Source organism: Balaenoptera physalus, assembly GCF_965194825.1.
Source record: "Balaenoptera physalus genome assembly, chromosome: 3".
In the NCBI taxonomy this organism is placed as follows: domain Eukaryota; kingdom Metazoa; phylum Chordata; class Mammalia; order Artiodactyla; family Balaenopteridae; genus Balaenoptera; species Balaenoptera physalus.
The window spans coordinates 113,955,633-113,977,011 of NC_138890.1; the positions used below are offsets into that span (position 1 = coordinate 113,955,633).

General features: G+C 37.3%; 2 protein-coding genes and 1 long non-coding RNA gene across 4 annotated transcripts in view; 2 read left to right on the top strand and 1 right to left on the bottom strand.

Moving 5' to 3' along the window:
• ZFYVE16 (zinc finger FYVE-type containing 16) overlaps positions 1-2,943 on the bottom strand; it is a 62,209-nt gene extending 59,266 nt beyond the window's left edge. Inside the window, exon 1 of one of the 2 annotated variants that reach the window (XM_082457999.1) lies at positions 81-2,943. The gene's annotated coding sequence lies outside the window, so the exon portion shown is untranslated. The remainder of the gene's footprint in view (positions 1-80) is intronic. The other variant, XM_082457998.1, reaches the window with a different exon arrangement.
• The window catches only part of LOC309659003 (uncharacterized protein), a 162,358-nt gene that overhangs the window by 62,543 nt on the left and 78,436 nt on the right, over positions 1-21,379 (top strand). The gene's annotated exons all lie outside the window — the stretch shown is intronic.
• Positions 1-21,379, top strand: part of LOC309659059 — a 98,715-nt gene that overhangs the window by 164 nt on the left and 77,172 nt on the right. The gene's annotated exons all lie outside the window — the stretch shown is intronic.

Sequence of the window (21,379 nt, forward strand, 5' to 3'; positions counted from 1 at the left end):
CTGCGTCCGCGGCCTCCCGGCTCACGAGGCGCCTGCGCGCTGCCATGCAGGTTCTAAGCCCCGGGCGTCGGGCTTCTTACCGGAAAGGCCTGAGGAGGTTCTGGGGTGACTGGGGCTCCTGAAGATCGGCCGTAGGTCGGGACTCGGTTTCCCACTAGAAGCCTTGGAGCCGGGATCGGGAGGCGACTGCGTCCGTGTCCGGCTTCCTCTGCCCTTCGCTGACCTAGACGCAGCTTCCCCCGCCCCCAGCCTCCTGCGTCCTGCGGCCTGTACTGGACACACCCGCCTGCTGGGCAGCCAACGCGGCCTGCTCCCCCCAGCGCTGCTGTCTTCCCGGAAAAAACCTCACTTTTTTTGCTTAGGGCTGGTTTTGCAACCACCCGCAGCCCCCCTCCCCCTCACACCCTGGCAGCAACAAAAATGCTCCTACCCCCCTGCCAAGCCTTAAGCCCTCCAGCCGACTGGCCATTCCCGAGGGCTCTGCCTTTGCCTCTCCTTGCTTTAGTTCTACTTTTCTGACAGTGGCCGCGAGAACAGCTGCCTCCCCTGTATGAAAATACAAGCTAACTCATCCGGAGAAGTAAATGTCAATCATGTGATGTATATTTGTGCTTGTTTGAGCCTTACTGTGTTCACCACAAGTTTCCTATAAATTTAAATGAGGGAAGAAGAGACATCTGTGTGAGGTCAGGGTATTACAGACTGGGGAAAAGAATCCGTCGGTTGCCAAAAGGTTTTACCGGTTCGGAATTCATACTGCTCTTTCAAAAATTTCAAGAGTTTTAGTATCTCAGGAATATGTAAGTCTGATGTAATCTGCGGTGCAATATTTGAGAATCAGCGTTCAAATCCCAAATCTGCAACTTGGACAAGCATGGTTACTGATCTTTCAAACATACTTCATCTTGGTTTTCCTAAATTCTGAAATGAAATTGTGTGGCTTTAGTTCAACGGTGAAACTTGTATTGATTGCTTAAAATAATTTATTGAGCATCTGCTATGTGACAGACACTGTGTTAAATGCTTTGCTTAGGTCATCTCATTTAATCCTAAGAATAATCCTACGAAGAACAGTATGCATTTTCTCTAATATGTGTCCGGTGTTGCTCACAGATAAATAAAATGGGGTCACTACCCTTATAGAAACACAGTCTTACAGCAAAGATGCATGTATACAAGTGCATATTTGAGATAGAAGTATTTACATTGCACAGTGTGAGGACAAAAACTAGAAATAGGAAACACTAAGACCTTAAACAGGTAAATGGGAAAAGTATATACATGAACAGTCAATTCGCAAAATAAGGAATTTAAATGCCTACTGCATATTTTACTAATGTTCAAATTCATTAATAATGAAAAGAAGACAAAAAAGGTATCATTTCCCATGGATCTAATTAGTTTGTTTACATTGTGAATAGACTCCATTGGTGAGGGTAGAATGAAATGAGCACTCAAACCCTGTTGGGGATATAAATTAAGACAAAGATTTTGGAAAGTTACTTGTCAAATCATATCAAGAAATGTTCACATGACCTAATTCAGTAACTTCTGTTTTGGAAATTATAAGGAGATATTTCAGAATACAAAGATTTAGATGAGTAACAATAAGGAAAAGAAACAAGGTACCAAAACCCAGTTACCTTTCACATATAAATTGTACCTTGTATCACATTTATTTGTTTATGGGTGTTTCCTCTATACAGTGCATTATGCTAGGAGTTGTAAGGACTATAACGATGGATAATTTATGATTTTTGCCCTGAAGAAGTTCACAATCCACTGTGTCATTCTTTTATTTATTAACATAAATAGCTGAGAGATTGCTGCAGTATAGTAAAATTACAAGAGCTTTGTATAGATTCTTGGTCAAATTTTCTGTGATTTCCTTTGTTGGTTGAAATAAAGAAGAAAGCTACACATCAAATGTAATGTCAGATAAAATATTAAGGAAAAAGAGTCCTTGGCAAAAGTTGAGTAATATTACTGAAATATTCAATGTATCATCTTTTACCTAAAGATCCTATTTATAACTAAATGTTCTCTGGACTTGGGGAAAGTCATCATCCTAGTTATAACATACTTGGTCAATTTATTCCTTAGACTACCTAGTCATCACTTGAATCATCAGCAGTTTTTATTATTTTGAAAGGTAACCAGGATCCTGATGATTTTAAGAGGCTTAAATTCCATTGTAATATGAACTTACAAAGCTGTTCCCTTTTCATAAGTAAACTGGGTGGAGAAAATACCAGAAGCAAATGAAAATAACTATTACAATTATTCATTTGTTTCATGGCTGGTCTGAGACTAACAAGCAGTTTTAGAACTAGGGATTCATTGCACCAAAATACAGAATGTGACATGCAACTGTTAGTTACCCATCTGCATTTAAGTGATATATAACCATGCTAAAACACCCATGTTACAAGGAAAAGAGCTGAAACAGTTTTTTAAAAAATTGTCTGCTGGTCTAGGGCCAATTGGATCAGCTATTTGGAACAAAGTCACCAATGAAGAAATGGTTATAGTTTTAGTGACTGTGCGAACTAGTTTTTAAAAATGCATAGAAAAAGTTTGGAAGGAATTCCACTAAAATATTAACTCTGTTTTTGGAAGGTGAAATTATGAGTGATTTCTCCCTCTTCTTTCGAGTGTTCCATATTTTCCAAGTTTTTTTTGTAATGAGAACATATTACTTTAATAATCCAAGAGGAAAAATGGAAGGATTCCTTTTTAAAAGTATTGCTGAATTCGTAATTGAGCCAACCAATTACCTTATATTCATTATGCAATCTCTGCATACAATATATTGCATGACTGTGAGTCATCAGAGAGAATATACCCGAAAGGATTGATGAGCACTTGTGTCTGGATACTGTCTTAGAGGTGGTGCAAGGTACAGTGATTCCCAGGGCTCGGGTTTTTTTTTTTTTTTTTAATACATTTATTTATTTATGTATTTTTGGCTGCGTTGGGTCTTCGTTGCTGTGCGGGCTTTCTCTAGTTGTGGCGAACGGGGGCTACTCTTCATTGCGGTGTGCGGGCTTCTCATTGCGGTGGCTTCTCTTGTTGTGGAGCACGGGCTCTAGGCGCACGGGCTTCAGTAGTTGTGGTGCGCAGGCTCAGTAGTTGTAGCGCACGGGCTTAGTTGCTCCGCAGCATATGGGATCTTCCCGGACCAGGGCTCGAACCCGTGTCCCCTACATTGGCAGGTGGATTCTTAACCACTACGCCACCAGGGAAGTCCCCAGGGCTCAGGTTTGATACAGCTTCAACATCATGACATGGGTTCTCTTGTTGAGGGGGTCAGATTTCTTTGCCAAATATTTCTAGTTCTTCTCTCTTCTGGGCATGTGATGGCAGGGTATCTTCTGGCCCCCTTATGGTTGAATAGGGCCAAGTGACTGATTGAGGCAAATGAACTGTGAGAAGTGACACGTGTCTTTCTAGACTGGATATTTTACTTACCAATGTGAGGCACTCCAGAGCCTCCTTTCCCTCTGGCACAGCAATAGACCAGACTTGATACTGTGGCCACTCCATTAGTGTGAGTTCTTGAGGGATTCCAGAGCACTTCTAGAACAAGAAATAAACCTTGTTATATGCCACTGAGATTTGGGGGTAATTTGTTACTGCAACATAGCTTAGCCTGTCACAGCTGATAAACTTTGTTTTATGTCTCTGAGATTTGGACGTAGCTATTCTGAACCATATACCAGGGTGGTGTCTCAATGAGGCTATTTACGGCAGTGTCGTTTCCCAATGTGTTTTGCCTTCACAAATAAATTATTCTATACTTACAATTATTATGATTTACTAGGTAAATACATTTTGTTGTAAACACATGCTTAACCTCTACTACTACTCAGAATGATAGTGAATTTTTTAAACTTTTTTTTAAATGAAAAACATCAATCACATAAAAGTACAGAGACTAGTGCAATAGAACTCTCAGATTCAAAATCAACTCATGGTCACAGATCTTATTTTACCTATAAAGTCACCGACTCTATCCCTCCCTGCACAACTGAATTATTTTGAGGAGAATCTCATTTATCTTTTCTTTTTTTTTTTAACATCTTTATTGGAGTATAATTGCTTTACAGTGGTGTGTTAGTTTCTGCTGTATAACAAAGTGAATCAGCTATACATATACATATATCCCCATATCTCTTTCCTCTTGTTTCTCCCTCCCATCCTCCCTATCCCACCCCTCTAGGTGGTCACAAAGCACCGAGCTGATCTTCCTGTGCTATGCGGCTGCTTCCCACTAGCTATCTATTTTACATTTGGTAGTGTATATAAGTCCATGCCATTCTCTCACTTCGTCCCAGCTTACCCTTCCCCCTCCCCGTGTCCTCAAGTCCATTCTCTATGTCTGTGTCTTTATTCCTGTCCTGCCCCTAGGTTCTTCAGAAACTTTTTTTTTTTTTTTTTAGATTCCATATATATGTGTTAGCATACGGTATTTGTTTTTCTCTTTCTGACTTACTTTACTCTGTATGACAGTCTCTAGGTCCATCCACCTCACTACAAATAACACAATTTCGTTTCTTTTTATGGCTGAGTAATATTCCACTGTATATATGTGCCACATCTTCTTTATCCATTCATCTGTCGATGGACACTTAGGTTGCTTCCATGTCCTGGCTATTGTACCTAGAGCTACAATGAACATTGTGGTACATGACTCTTTTTCAATTATGGTTTTCTCAGGGTATATGCCCAGTAGTGGTATTGCTAGGTCGTATGGTAGTTCTATTTTTAGTTTTTTAAGGAACCTCCATACTGTTCTCCATAGTGGCTGTATCAATTTACATTCCCACCAACAGTACAAGTGGGTTGCCTTTTTGCCACACCCTCTCCAGCATTTATTGTTTGTAGATTTTTTGATGATGGCCATTCTGACCGGTGTGAGATGATATCTCATTGTAGTTTTGATTTGCATATCTCTAATGATTAGTGATGTTGAGCATCCTTTCATGTGTTTGTTGACAATCTGTATATCTTCTTTGGAGAAATGTCTATTTAGGTCTTTTGCCCATTTTTGGATTGGGCTGTTTGTTTTTTTGATATTGAGGTGCATGAGCTGCTTGTAAATTTTGGAGATTAATCCTTTGTCAGTTGCTTCATTTGCAAATATTGTCTCCCATTCTGAGGGTTGTCTTTTCGTCTTGTGTAGGTTTCCTTTGCTGTGCAAAAGCTTTTAAGTTTCATTAGGTCCCATTTGTTTATTTTTGGTTTTATTTCCATTTCTCTAGGAGGTGAGTCAAAAAGGGTCTTGCTGTGATTTATGTCATAGAGTGTTCTGCCTGTGTTTTCCTCTAAGAGTTTTATAGTGTCTGGCCTTACATTTAGGTCTTTAATGCATTTAGGGAGTGTTCTAATTTCATTCTTTTACATGTGGCTATCCAGCTTTCCCAGCACCACTTATTGAAGAGGCTGTCTTTTCTCCATTGTATATTCTTGCCTCCTTTATCAAAAATAAGGTGACCATATGTGCATGGGTTTATCTCTGGGCTTTTTATCCTGTTCCATTGATCTATATTTCTGTCTTTGTGTCAGTACCATACTGTCTTGATTACTGTAGCTTTGTAGTATAGTCTGAAGTCCCAGAGCCTGATTCCTCCAGCTCCATTTTTCATTCTCAAGATTGCTTTGGCTATTTGGGGTCTTTTGTGTTGCCATACAAATTGTGAAATTTTTTTGTTCTAGTTCTGTGAAAAATGCCATTGGTAGTTTGATAGGGATTGCATTGAATCTGTAGATTGCTTTGAGTAGTAGCATCATTTTCACATTGTTGATGCTTCCAATGCAAGAACATGGTATATCTCTTCATCTGTTTGTATTGTCTTTAATTTCTTTCATCAGTGTCTTATAGTTTTCTGAATACAGGTCTTTTGTCTCCTTAGGTGGGTTTATTCCTAGGTATTTTATTCTTTTTGTTGCAATGGTAAATGGGAGTGTTTTCTTAATTTCACTTTCAGATTTTTCATCATTAGTGTATAGGAATGCAAGAGATTTCTGTGCATTAATTTTGTATCCTGCTACTTTACCAAATTCATTGATTAGCTCTAGTAGTTTTCTGGTAGCATCTTTAGGATTCTCCACACGTAGTATCATGTCATCTGCAAATAAAGTAAAACTGCAGTGACAGTTTTACTTCTTCTTTTCTGATTTGAATTCCTTTTATTTCTTTTTCTGCTCTGATTGCCATGGCTAAAAATTCCAAAACTATATTGAATAATAGCGGTGAGAGTGGGCAGCCTTGTCTTGTTCCTGAGCTTAGAGGAAATGGTTTCAGTTTTTCACCATTGAGAACGATGTTGGCTGTGGGTTTGTCATATATGGCCTTTATTTTGTTGAGGTAGGTTCCCTCTATGCTGACTTTCTGGAGAGTTTTTATCATAATGGGTGCTGAACTTTGTCGAAAGCTTTTTCTGCATCTCTTGAGATGATCATATGGTTTTTCTCCTTCAATTTGTTAATCAGGTTTATCACATTGATTGATTTGTGTATATTGAAGCATCTTTGCATTCCTGGGATAAACCCCATTTGATCATGGTGTATGATCCTTTTAATGTGCTGTTGGATTCTATTTGCTAGTATTTTGTTGAGGATTTTTGCATCTATGTTTATCAGTGATATTGGCCTGTAGTTTTCTTTTTTTGTGATATCTTTGTCTGGTTTTGGTATCAGGGTGATGGTGGCCTCATAGAATGTGTTTGGAAGTGTTCCTCTCTCTGCTATATTTATCATATCTTTTCATCTCTAAATTTTTTCTACACATATATTTAAAAGATAAGCACTTTACAAAGTAGAAATAATAATGCAATGAAATCCTTTTCTATCCTATATTAGTATCTTACTTCAATATGGATAACTTTGTTTCATCTATAGCCTTACCCAACATTATTATTTTGAAGAAAATCTCACGTTATATCATTTCATTCATAAATATTTCAGTATGTATTTCTAAAATAAAACAGCTCTTCACAAAAATATATTAATAATACCTTTATTACACCTCAAAAATTTAACAGTAATTCTTCAATAATGTCAAATATTTAAGCATTGCTGTCTATATTTCCAATTGTTTCATAAATGTCATCATTTTTAAATAGCTTGGGTGAATCAAAATCCAAATAAAGTCAACAAATTGAGATTGGTTGATGTGTAATAAAGTTCCCTCTTTCTTTTTTGTTCCTGGCAATTTGTTTTTTTAAAAAGCCATGTCTTTTAGCCTATAAAATTTTCAGTATCTGGACTTTTCTGCACCTCCCTCTGCATAGTATCTTTTAACACGTGTCTCTTGCCTCTGTGTTTCCTGTAAACTTGTAGCTAGATCTAGAGGCTTGGTTAGATACAGTTCCATTTTTTTGGCAAGGCTACTTCATAAATGGTATGTACTTCCATCAGGAGACACATAATATCTTGTTGGCTCTCTTTCAGTGATGTTAGCAACCATTGATAATCACTACTTGGATTCATCCTTTGATTTGGAGTTTGCAAAATGATGACATTCTAATCTATCATTTCTTTTTTATTTATTGGCTGGAATTTTTCTAGGGAAAGAAAAATGTCCCTCAATAACAATTTAGTTTTCCTGAAATAAAGTTCATACAGGAAAGAGAAGTTAAATATTCAACCTTTTACTTTACTGACCATTTTCAGAAGAATTAGTTGGTTCCCTTGTACCGTCTAAAGGAGACTAATGGTGTGTGTGTGTGTGGGGGGGGTAATATATGTAAGTTAAATGTATGTATGTATATGATACTACATATCATATACTACATATATATGATACTAAACCAGTTCGCTAGCTTTTAATAAACACATTTCAGCATTTTCACCATTGTACATCCCAATGTTTAATACTATAATGAACACATGTCATATCCGTTGCCAAAATCATGATACGAAAAATATTATTAAAATGGTCCAAGGAATTATAATTAAATTTAAATCAGATTAGGATATACTTATAACTCTAATGTTAGATTTCTACTTTTTTCTATAAAGTCATAAAACAGGTCAATAAGAAAAGGTTATCAAAACTATTTGGTGCTTTTATACTATATCTAAGGATAGTCACAATTGCATTCATCTACAAAAATTTCAAAGATATAGGTATATCATATTAGTACACAGTTATACTAATTTTATGTTTAGGAAGCTGGCATAAGGAAATTCACCAAAGCTCAAATATGTTAAGATGCAAGTGGCAGTATCAGGCAAGTTATAGAGAGAAGAAGCAACTGTTAGTGATCTAATTCCACTGCCAGTTAGCATGTAAACTGGAGCCAGAAAGAGAACTGAAATTCAAATCAGAGAAGTGAAATTAATTATTCTACTTTTTAGTCACTTAAATAATTATATTTTTGTGAGAACAAGCTCAAAACAAAGGTTGACATACTTTCTGAGTTACCTAAGTTTAACATTGTGTATAATTAGGAGAAAAAACGAACTGGGGTTACCAGCTCCTTTCATTATGTATATTCAAGAAGAGGGATCACATTTCCAAACATTGGGAGAGTATTAACTTTCTACAGCTGGAGAGAAGACAAGGAACCCACCACTGGGTGGCAGAGACCAAGACTTGTAGGCATGCAGTGACCTCAGGAACTTGGCAGTGAGAGGCACAGTCTGAAGTCAGTGGAAAGATCCCTTGTAAGATGTGTCTCTGGGCCTGCCTGATCTTCAGTGCCCAAGAGGCAGCTCCAGCGCTGTATAGCAGCGTCCTGCAGTCAACAGAGCAACAGCAAATATGGCAACCACACAGAGCAAAGGACAGCTCAACCTCCTGATTTTGACATTAATAGGATTGTTGTGGGACCCCATCAAGAAAGAGAAGGGAATCCCAAAAATGATTGGTTGAATTTTCCCTCCAACCTCAGAACAGATTATATTTGATTTAGGACATAGGGAAATGTGATATATCTTGTATCCTGGCATTGTGGAATAAAATTCATGCCCACTATAAGTAGTTTTATAATGGTGATCTCTCAATAAAAATAGAATGGAAATCCTGTCCTCTCTTATGAGAGATGGTGATGTTTTTATTAGCTTTTTTTGGTAACAGATTTGATAGTCAGTTCAAAAGTGAATTTTCTCATTGAAAATATTTTTGAGTTACTCCTTCAGATCAAGAAAGAGAGATAACCAAAAGAAACTTTTCTGCACACTTTACAATTTTCCTTAATGTTAAAAAGAAACCAATAGACTCATATGGACTCTGAGACTTTTACAACTCATATTAAACTATATATGTGTATATATACACACACATATATTTATACATCTGAGATAGACAGAAAGATAGATACACAAGCAGGTTAAACAAGTTAAAATATATATACAGTTAAACAGGTTAAAAGAAAGTATGAAAGTATATACTAAACAGGAAAAGGGAATCATCATCTACCTCACTTTTTCTCTTGAAGTAAGACTTTGCAAGAGTATCTGCTGTGATTGACCAGTGATATACAAGGAGACTGGATAATATGGGACCACATTTCCTCATGTGACATTTTCTTCCTATTATGGTAATTTTCCTGCCTATTTCCTTTTTTTTTTTTTTTTAATTTATCCCTTCCCCTTTCTCCTTTGGTAACCATAAGTTTGTTTTCCATGTCTGTGAGTCTATTTCTATTTTGTAAATAAGTTCATTTGTATCATTTTTTTTAGATTCCACATATAAGTGTTATCTTGTGATGTTTGACTTTCTCTGTCTGACTTACTTCACTTAGTATGAAAATCTCTAGGTCCATCCATGTTGCTGCAAATGGCAGTATTTCATTCTTTTTAATGGCTGAGTAATATTCTTTATCTATTCATCTGTTGACGGGCATTTAGGTTGCTTCCATGTCTTGGCTATTGTACATAGTTCTGCTACAAACATCAGGGTGTATGTATCCTTTCGAATTAGAGTTTTTGTCTTTTCTGGATATATGCCCAGGAATGGGATTGCTGGATTATATGATAACTCTATTTTTAGTTTTTTAAGGAACCTCCATACTGTTCTCCATAGTGGCTTCATCAATTTACATTCCCACCAACAGTCTAGGAGGGTTCCCTTTTCTCCACACCCTCTCCAACATTTGTTATTTGTAGACTTTTTAATGATGGCCATTCTGAATGGTGTGAAGTGGTACCTCATTGTAGTTTTGATTTGCATTTCTCTAATAATTTGTGATGTTGAGCATCTTTTCATGTGCCTATTGGCCATCTGTATGTCTTCTCTGGAGAAATGTCTATTTAGGTCTTCTGCCCATTTTTGGATGGGGTTGTTTGTATTTTGATACTGAGTTGCATGAGCTGCTTGTATATTTTGGAAATTAATCCCTTGCCAGTTGCATTGTTTGCAAATATTTTCTCCCATTCCATAGGTTGTCTTTTTGTTTTGTGTATGGTTTCCTTTGTGGAGCAAAAGCTTTTAAGTTTAATTAGGTCCCATTTGTTTATTTTTGCTTTTATTTCCATTACTATAGGAGACAGATGCAAAATAATATTGCTGTAATTTATGTCAAAGAGTGTTCTGCCTATGTTTTCCTCTAGGAGTTTTATAGTATCTGGTCTTACATTTAGATCTTTAATCCATTTTGAGTTTATTTTTGTATATGGCTTTTAAAATTTTTTTAAATTTATTTTATTAAAATTTTTTTCGTATGATTTTATTTTTTTTAGAAAAAATTAAGTTACACTCCATTTACAGTTATTTCAAAATATTGGCTATATTCCCTGTGTTGTACAATACATCCTTGTAGCCTACTTACACCCAACAGTTTGTACCTTTCACTCCCCCACCCTTATGTTGCCCCTCCCCCCCTCCCCACTGGTAACCACTAGTTTGTTCTCTATATCTGTGTCTGCTTCTTTTTTTGTTATATTCACTAGTTTGTTGTATATTTTAGATTCCACATAAAGGTGATATCATACAGTATTTGTCTTTCTCTGTCTGACTTATTTCACTTAGCATAATGCCCTCCAAGTTCATCCATGTTGCTGCAAATGGCAAAATTTCATTCTCCATTTCCTTTTTAACATCGACTCCTGGACAATATCCATGGTCTTAAATTAACACTATTATTTTTCCTAAATAGAATTTTCTTCAATGACTTTTTAAAAATCAATTTACTTATTTATTTATTTATTTTTGGCTGTGTTGGGTCTTTGTTACTGTTCACAACCTTTCTTTAGTTGCGGCAAGTGGGGCTACTCCTCATTGCGGTGCATGGGCTTCTCATTGCGGTGGCTTCTTTTGTTGTGGAGCATGGGCTCTAGGTGCATGGGCTTCAGTCGTTGTGGCACGCAGGCTTCAGTAGTTGTGGCACATGGGTTTAGTTGCTCTGCGGCATGTGGGATCTTCCTGGACCAGGGCTCAAACCTGTGTCCCCTGCATTGGCAGGCAGATTCTTAACCACTGCACCACCAAGGAAGTACCTCTTCAATGACTTTTAATCTGTTTTCATTTCAATGATGACTTGTCAGTTTTATTACAGTCTGCACTTTTCTTGCTGTCCTTCTATATATTCGTTAGATTTAGATTTGACTAAGGGTATTAGTAGCCTCCAAAATATCAGAGGCTTAAACTAGATGCTTATTTTCCTTTTGCCTTAACATCCAGATACAGATGGTCTAGGGCTTTCATAGAACTCTGTTCTATGAAGTCAACACATACTTTGGATTCTTCTAGGTTTTTACTCTATCAACTGTGGCCTCTATTCTCAAGGTCACCTCATGGTCCAAGATGGCTCTTCAGCTCCATCTATCATGTCCATATTTCAACTAGCTAGGAAGAGGAAAGTGACATAGTGGGTCAAAGAGTTCATGTAAGCTGTTCCTTAAGGAAGGTTCTCTGAAGCTGCTGCAGGATACTCTTGCTTATCTGCATTGTTTAGAACTTATTCCCCTGGCCATATATAATTACAAGGAAGACGGGAATTGTTTATTTTGGGAGGCCCTGTGTGTCTTTATTTTGGAGGGCCCTGTGCCTCGCTGAAAATTCTAATGGGAGAATGGATATTGGGAGGAAATAGCAATTTCTGCCACACTCTAACTGAACCATGGTACCATTGGGAGCTCCCTTGTTGTAAGAACACAGATTCATAAAATAGCATGGATCTGAACAGGCTCTGCATGATACTTGCAACTCCAGAATAAAGGCTGACCTCTCAATCACACTGGGACACACTATTAATTATTGCATTGTCAATGCAATCAAAAACAAAACTCTCCCTCCACCCCTCACTGTCTTTCTTCCCCTTGTCACATGTTTAGAAGGAGTGTTTGCTCTCACTGACTCACTTCCCCACCTCCTTTATTTATCTTCAACCTTCTCTAGAATGGATTGTCCCTGAATACTCCACTGTTCTTGCAAACACTAACAGGGACCCTATGAAACTAAATTAATCAGGTGTTTTTCTGTTGTCTTCCTTGGCTTCTCAGCATCTGGCAAAGCTGACACTTCCTCTTTCTTGAAACCCTCTCTTCTGTTGGATTCTATGACACAACACTGTTCCAGAAGTTCCGTGTAAATCTCCTTTGTGAGCTTCTCCTCTATCAAAACACAAAATGGTGGATCTCCTAAGAGCTCAGTTCTAAGTCGTTCTTTCCTCCACCACTACACATAGATGAACTCATCTACTGCAGGCTTCAATTATCACATGTGCTGAGGATCCCCAAAACTACATCTGTAGTTTGATCTTTATTCTGCTTTGCAGTATCTTCCTTTTCTTTCAGTGTCTGAGCAAACAAGTAACTTGTCTTTGATTAGCCAAAGCTGGTTCTTTATTATCCATGTGAATGCACAGAAATTTTAAAAAACATGTGAGCTTGTCAGCAAACCATAGACTCTATGCCATATTAAGAGAAAAAATTATTATTATAGCTTGTCATCATAGTATTTAGTCTTTCATTCCTTAAACTGTCAACCAATATAAATAATTACATATCTGCTCTTTCTCAGACACATTCCCTACATATTATTGAGGATTTAAGAATAGAAACTAAAGACAATGTCTTTTTTATTGAGAATTTTTAAACATAGTTGAGAACAAATATATGCATTATATGTATCAGTATACACATTCAGTATTGGCTAAATAGATAGATAGATTCAATTGTGGGTTTTATCAATATTATCAATATTATTTCTTTCTGGGGAGTTCTCTTTAAATCATCTACATCTTTCGTTAATTTTTTTCCACTAAATCTGGTATTGTTTACATGAGACAATAGAGTATAAAGCAGTAATTCTGCTGTTAATTTGAAAAGATGATTTCATTATTACAATAGGTCATTGGCAGCTCTAACCTCCAATGACCTCCTTTGTTATTCTGTTCATAGATACTGCATGGTTAAATGGGATCACAAGTGTAAGTGCAACATAATTATAGCATTGCTTACACTGAGCATGACTGAAATAAATGTATTTATGTTTAACAATAAAAATATAAAAATTATACTTGGTCATTGTTATTAGAATAATATTTTAACATTCCTTTTAAGGTGCCTCTAATTTATCTTTTCTGATTTTCTTTCAGTACCTTTCGTCCATTTGTGCCAATTTTAGTGCCTGGTTCTTTTCCTTGATCAATTGTTGGTCAAAGGCAATTTGGAGAATATCTGCCATTATACAATAGTAACTCCTCTTTTCTTCAGAAGTTCCAAGTGTTTTCTTTTTCCCAACTTTTTTTTTTAAACGTCTTAGCCATTTTAAAGTGAACTGTTCAGTGGTATTAAATACATTCACATTGTTGTGCAACCATCACTACCACCCATCCCCATAACACTTTTCATCTTGTGAAACTGAAACTCTATACCCATTAAACTCTAATTTCCATTCTCCCTCACCCCCAACCAGTGGCAACCACCATTATACTTTCTGTCTTTATGATTTTGACTAGTCTAAGTACCTTGTTTAAATGGAATCATACAATATTTGTCTTTTGTTCCTGGTTTATTTCACTTAACATAATGTCCTCAAGGTTCGTCCGTATTGTAGCATATGTCAGCATTTCCTTCCTTTTTAAGCCTGAATAATATTCCATTGCATGTATGTACCGCATTTTGCTTATCCATTCACCCACTGATGGACACTGGGTTGCTTCCATGTTTTAGCTATTGTGCATAACACTGCTATGAACATGCATCTACTCAATGTTTTTGAAAGAATGTTTACCAGGTGTCAGAGACAAACCCAGAATAATTCTTGCCTGAATTCTGAGACTGATGAGCAGGTGTGGTCTCCTGGCCTTGAGTCTCTCACAGGGCCTAACATTGTGCCTAGGGTAAGTCTGCTGACCTTTGACTGTCCATTCGTGTATGTGTTGAATTAACAACATGATGGAAGTGTGCATGGTCAGAGCTTGGGGATTTATAAGGAATTACATTGGAGTCACCGTGGATTCAGATATTCCTGTGGGAAATCCTTAATTACTGGTATCTACAGGGATTTTCTCTTGAGCTAGCCAATTACCCCAAAGAGTAATATACCAATCTCTTGGGGTTGGGGGAAGAGTTTGGGGACAGGGTGTGGGTAAACCTTGTCTGCCAGCTTTCTCAGAATCAAAGAAGGTAGAAAGATGAGGTTTCACCATGAGATGTGTAGACTTCCACTTAATAATTTCCCTAGTTTCAGCACTGAGCCTCCTGCATTATGTTAAAAAAAAAATCACAAAAAGGGCAGTTTTTAAAAGAAACTTTTGAAAACAAAAGGTTCTAAAATTCAGCATATCAGAAGTCAAACTCTTGCTATCCTCCCCAAACCTTCTCTTCTCACAGTTTGCTCACCTTGATAAACGGCAGTTTTATCCTCCTGGCTCAGAGTAAACTTGGCCATCGTCCTTCACTCCTCTTATTTTTCCTCCCTTCACACTTACATTTATCAGTCAATAATCTTCTTGGCTCCGCCCCCAAAATATATCCATTTCTCACCATCTGGGGTGAGCTACCATGATCTTTAGTCTATTGCAGATTGTTCTACTAACATTGACTTTTGATTTGTTGCCAACAATGAATCTAGTTTATCTGCTTGGATTAGTAAACCCTACTTGCCTTTGTTTTTTCTTCCATAGCCTTCTGCTCTGGGTATGACCCCAACTACTCTGACTTGTGAGCCTCCTTCTGGTCTAATCACAGTTTTGGATTTCACTACCTTAGACCTGCCCTACACCAAATCCAGGGAGGGAGGGTACTGATGGCAAGGAAAGGAAAAATGCAAAAGCAGTAGACTATCTGCCTTGCAATTCTGTCCCAGGCCATGCAAACAATTCTTCAGGAAATAACTGTGAATGTCCCTGCGCTGGCTATCTGTTTATTTGTCCTCAGATCTATTCCCTGCCCTTCCCCTGTTTTGCTCTGTATTGCAGGACCCTCACCGCTGCAAACTGCATTTTCCAAGTTCTTTGACAACTGACTTCTATTAGGATGGACCAGTGAGGAGACAATGACTGGAGGTTGAAGGGTGAGAAGTAGGAAAACGAATGTACTTCTCTTTTCTCTCTCTGCTTTGTGTAACACGTCAGGCAGGTTCCATCTCTCTCCAGGCTTCCTCAGCTCTGGTTCCACCACCTCCTTCCTTTGTCCCTCTGGCTGTGGGAGCAATAGCTGTTTCCTGCCATTGGTAACTGTGTTGCCTCACTGACCTCTGATTGCCTTCTCAGCTCTCCCATCACTTTTGTGACTGGTTTTCCACATTAAATTTTCTCTATTAAAATATCTCAGTTCTGGTTTTCTGCCTAGAACCTGACTGATGCTGCCACCTTTCAAAGTCCTACCAGGTGCTTCTAATACCTGCTCTAATAACCAGACTTTCCCCCTGCATTGCTAATATTTGTTTGCTTTCATATCTACTCTGAAAGTTTAAAGGAAAATTGTCCACCTTCTATAAAAATGAAATATTTTTAGAATCGTAGTCTAAATGATTTATTTCTCAAGACCAGAGATAGCAGCTTCCAGTTTAGTGAATCCCTGTCACGTGTTGGATACTGAGCTAGCTAGACACTTTGAAAGTATTTTCTCCAATCCTTACAGTAATGTGCAAGGCAGTTACTACTCCCTACTTATCAGAGGAGAAAACTGAGGCACAGAGAAATGAAGTAACTTGACCAAGATTACATAGCTCGTAGGTGGTGAGGTTCGACTTCACACGTATCTGTCTGATATGACCATTTTCCACTGCCCCACTGTACCTTTCTAACATGCCTACCTTCACGTTAATCAGTGTTTGCTCATCCTTGTGATTTTAATAAGCACTAATAGGTTTTATTATATACTTTCATAGTAATTTTAGGGCCACATGAAAGATATATGAATTTAGGAAATATTAAGTACCAACATAGGGAACCAATTGTGTCTTGATTAGATCAACATTTGTACATGGCTTCAACTGTCATTCCAACTACTATTTGTACACTTGAATGATGGAAACAAAATCTAATTAATGAGTTGATTCTATCATGTAAAACCAATCATATGTTTCAATATCCATTGCGCTCCACAATGAAGTTAACCCGAAACAGATACTTGCATTTATTCTACAAAAAATAGAGAAGCAAAACCAAAGTAGCTGTTTTACCTAATTACTGAACCTCTGTTCTGAATGCAGGAAGCTACTTCCTAAGAGAAGCTGCCATTTTTAGCAAAGAAACAGGGCCTATAATAGAGGCAGTTCTCAAGCACTGCAAGATTTCAATCCAAAAAGTACCTTATTTTCTCACAAAGGTGAGAGTGTGCACACACAAGTTTGTATATTATTTTTCAAGCACCGTGTCCACAGAAAGTAGAAAGGAAAGTACGAACCAAAGAAGTGTTGAGGCCAGGATCTCAAGTGGGAATTAACAAAAAATGTGGAAAGAATAGATTTCACTTGAAATAGAAAGTGAAACATGATCCTAACTTTCCCCTTTTGGCTGTCAAATCCCTGAACCCCAGCATTTGCCTTCAATAGTTACAAATCCTCAGAAGGAATATGGTCTAATTTCACAGATGACACTCGGGTATATCCACAAGCAGATTTGTACTTTGTGGATTTTCCTGTGACAAATTGGCATTCCATATTGGTTTCTCACTGATGCCTGTCATTCGCTGTTGCCAATTCCTTCCAATATTGGCTGCTATATGTTAAAAAATGACAAATGGATTATACTATATAACTGAGTAAAACACAAGCATCCTATGATCCCATTCACCTGAAAAACAAACAAACAAACAAAAAACACCACCTCACAATGCACAATCTCATTACACATTTTTAAGAAAAATGGAATGCCTGTGCCCCTGATCCCTTATATTAGCACAGATGATCAGAAGTTAATTCTATATCATTCTTTATCCCAATGCAAGGTAAAGGTACATAGAGTTTAGTTCATATTAACTCACCAAAGATGTGATAAAAATAAAAAATTCTACATTTGATACTGATTTTAAAAACAAAAAATAAATTTTTATTTTTCAAGAAATATCTGATTTCTACCATTTAATGAGGACATTCTGTTTACTGTTTTAGGCCAGGCCTTTCAAATGCTTTCATGTGGAACTTATTATAAAATTATTTTCTAGACGTCCACTGACTATAAACTATGTTCATTACTGTCGACTTAAAAAAACTGCGCAATGTGAGAGCTGTGAGTTAAGTTTTATTTGGGGCAAAATAAGGACTATAGCCCGGGAGACAGCATTTCAGATAGCTCTGAGAAACTGCTTCAAAGAGGTAGGGGGGAAGGTCAGTATATGTGTAATTTTGGTGAAGGGGGAGTACATGCAATCAAGTGCATTTTTTTTTAAACATCTTTATTGGAGTATAATTACTTTGCAATGGTGTGTTAGTTTCAGCTTTATAACAAAATGAATCAGCTATACATATACATATGTCCCCCTCTTGCATCTCCCTCCCTCCCACCCTCCCTATCCCACCCCTCTAGGTGGTCACAAAACACCAATCTGACCTCCCTGTGCTATGCAGCTGCTTCCCACTAGCTATCTATTTTACGTTTGGTAGTGTATATACGTCCATGCCACTCTCTCACTTTGTCCCAGCTTACCCTTCCCCCTCCCCGTATCCTCAAGTCCATTCTCTAGTAGGTCTGTGTCTTTATTCCTGTCTTGCCCCTAGGTTCTTCATGACCATTTTTTTTTAAGATTCCATATATATGTGTTAGTGTACAGTATTTGTTTTTCTCTTTCTGACTTACTTCACTCTGTATGACAGACTCTAGGTCCATCCACCTCACTACAAATAACTCAATTTCGTTCCTTTTTATGGCTGTGTAATATTCCATTGTATATATGTGCCACATCTTCTTTATCCATTCATCTCTTGATGGATGCTTAGGTTGCTTCCATGTCCTGGCTATTGTAAATAGAGGTGCAATGAACATTATGGTACATGACTCCTTTTCAATTATGGTTTTCTCAGGGTATATGCCCAGTAGTGGGATTGCTAGGTCGTATGGTAGTTCTATTTTTAGTTTTTTAAGGAACCTCCATACTGTTCTCCATAGCGGCTATATCAATTTACATTCCCACCAACAGTGCAAGAGGGTTCCTTTTCTCCACACCCTCTCCAGCATTCATTGTTTGTAGATTTTTTGATGATGGCCATTCTGACCGGTGTGATATGATATCTCATTGTAGTTTTGATTTGCATTTCTCTAATGATTAGTGATGTTGTGCATTCTTTCATGTGTTTGTTGGCAATCTGTATATCTTCTTTGGAGAAATGTCTATTTAGGTCTTCTGCCCATTTTTGGATTGGGTTGTTTGGTTTTTTTGATATTGAGCTGCATGAGTTGCTTGTAAATTTTGGAGATTAATCCTTTGCCAGTTGCTTCATTTGCAAATATTTTCTCCCATTCTGAGGGTTGTCTTTTGGTCTTGTTTATGGTTTCCTTTGCTGGGCAAAAGCTTTTAAGTTTCATTAGGTCTCATTTGTTTATTTTTGGTTTTATTTCCATTTCTCTAGGAGCTGTGTCAAAAAGGATCTTGCTATGATTTATATCATAGAGTGTTCTGCCTATGTTTTCCTCTAAGAGTTTGATAGTGTCTGGCCTTACATTTAGGTCTTTAATCCATTTTGAGTTTATTTTTGTGTATGGTGTTAGGGAGTGTTCTAATTTCATTCTTTTACATGTAGCTGTCCAGTTTTCCCAGCACCACTTATTGAAGAGGCTGTCTTTTCTCCACTGTGTATTCTTGCCTCCTTTATCAAAGATAAGGTGACCATATGTGTGTGGGCTTATCTCTGGGCTTTCTATCCTGTTCCATTGATCTATATTTCTGTTTTTGAAGACCATATTTTTTTGTAGTAGGTTTCTGCTAGTCACAATGAGCAGACGTCACCACGAAAGATTTTAGTGCTTTTACAGATATGAGGAGATACAAGAATTGGGGTCATAAAATCAGCTCCTGAAAATATCTAACTATCTGAAGACCTGTTCCACTAGTTTTACCCAGAGCACAGAGTGCCTCATTTCTGCTCTCCACTCTGAGCTCCTTTCAGGGGTGTGTTGAAAGTCAGCAGCTGCAGCACATGATTTAATCCTTGTAGAGGTAGATGGCAAGTGCCAATGGCAGGTGCCAATTTGTAGTTGACATTACAAAACATATGGGCGTATTTTATAATCTTATTTTTAGAGACTTCTAGGGAAGACTTTTTTATAACCTCTCATGATAGAGTGCTGCCTCTAAGAGAACAGCTAATCCTGTTCTATTTACCCCAGGACGCTTTTTGCTGAGATTTACTTTCTTTTCAAAAACACCATAGTGCTAAGGCATTTAGCATTGCAGGCAGGAGTTCACAATACATCCTCTAAAGATCTAGCATTTAGTCAGCAGTCAGCAGATCTGCTTTAAGACCTGTCTCTACCACTAACTAAGCTATGTCACCTTGGGAAAGTGCTTTAACTTCTCTAAGTTTCCACATCTGTACAATGAGATGATAATTACAGCTACGTGTCATTCATAGGGTTCATGTGAAATAATGAAATGTATTTAGGGAATCTGCCCATTCTTTAAAGCTTGAGAACTTTATGCATGGCTGACATGGTGTCAGCAAAGTGGGAAGTACTCACCTATACTCTCAGTCCCAAATTTCTAAGGTTTTCTACACTTCAACAATTTGACAAAAAAGTCAAAAGAGGAAGAACAAGAAAATTTTTTTAAAAATTTATATTTAACTCAGATACTTCAAGATCTGTTACCTCTGCAAAGGCAATCTTACAAATATCTAAATGTCTCCTAAATATTCTTCTCCCCCCGCCCAACTTCCTCCTCCTGCTCCTTCTTCTTTTTTAAATCAAACGCTGCAAGGAACTCCAAATGCTCTTGATTCAAAACAAAAAGTGAAAGATTAGAAAGAATTAGTTAAAGTTCTAACTGGTGTTACATATGCTTGTTGCTCCAACAAAGAATAATAATTTCTTATAAGCAATGTATACAACATTCGTCATCAAAAAGATCTGACATCCCAGAATTCCATCTTAAAAGTTGCATCAAATGAAATAAAAAAGTAAATAAATGAAATGCTATAATTTGACATTATAAATTAAATTCACACTATAAAACAGCTCATTATAAGATTTTGGATGGGAAAAAAGCAAATGGTCCCATGGCTAAAAGTCAATGGAGAATGCTTCTCTTAGATGAACTGTAGAAATGTGTTTAAGATAGTAAACATAGGGAACTCCATTCTATAGGTAGAAATTTTTCATGAGAAAAAAAGGATGAGAATGAGTACTAACAGGAAAACATGAGTTGATAAAATGAAGAAAAATAAGAAATTAATAAAATTTACAGTTAGATGATGTAGGACAAATGTCTACAGGAACAACTGACTGACTGTGTCTGTGTATGAAATAGACTTACAAATAAAAAATGTGAAATGATAACATTAAAATCTGTTTTATATGGGGTTCAAGGCTCCTCTGTTTCTATATTTAATTTTTTAATTTTTTAAAATTTTTTTATATTTTTAACATCTTTATTGGAGTATAGTTGCTTTACAATGGTGTGTTAGTTTCTGCTTTATAACAAAGTGAATCAGTTATACATATACATATGTTCCCATATCTCTTCCCTCTTGCATCTCCCTCCCTCCCACCCTCCCACCCTCCCTATCCCACCACTCTAGGTGGTCACAGAGCACCGAGCTGCTCTCCCTGTGCTATGCGGTTGCTTCCCACTAGCTGTAGATTTTACATTTGGTAGTGTATATATGTCCATGCCACTCTCTCACTTTGTCACAGCTTACCCTTCCCCCTCCCCATATCCTCAAGTCCATTCTCTAGTAGATCTGTGTCTTTCTTCCCGTCTTACCACTAGGTTCTTCATGGCCTTTTTTTTTTCTCCTTAGATTCCATATATACGTGTTAGCATA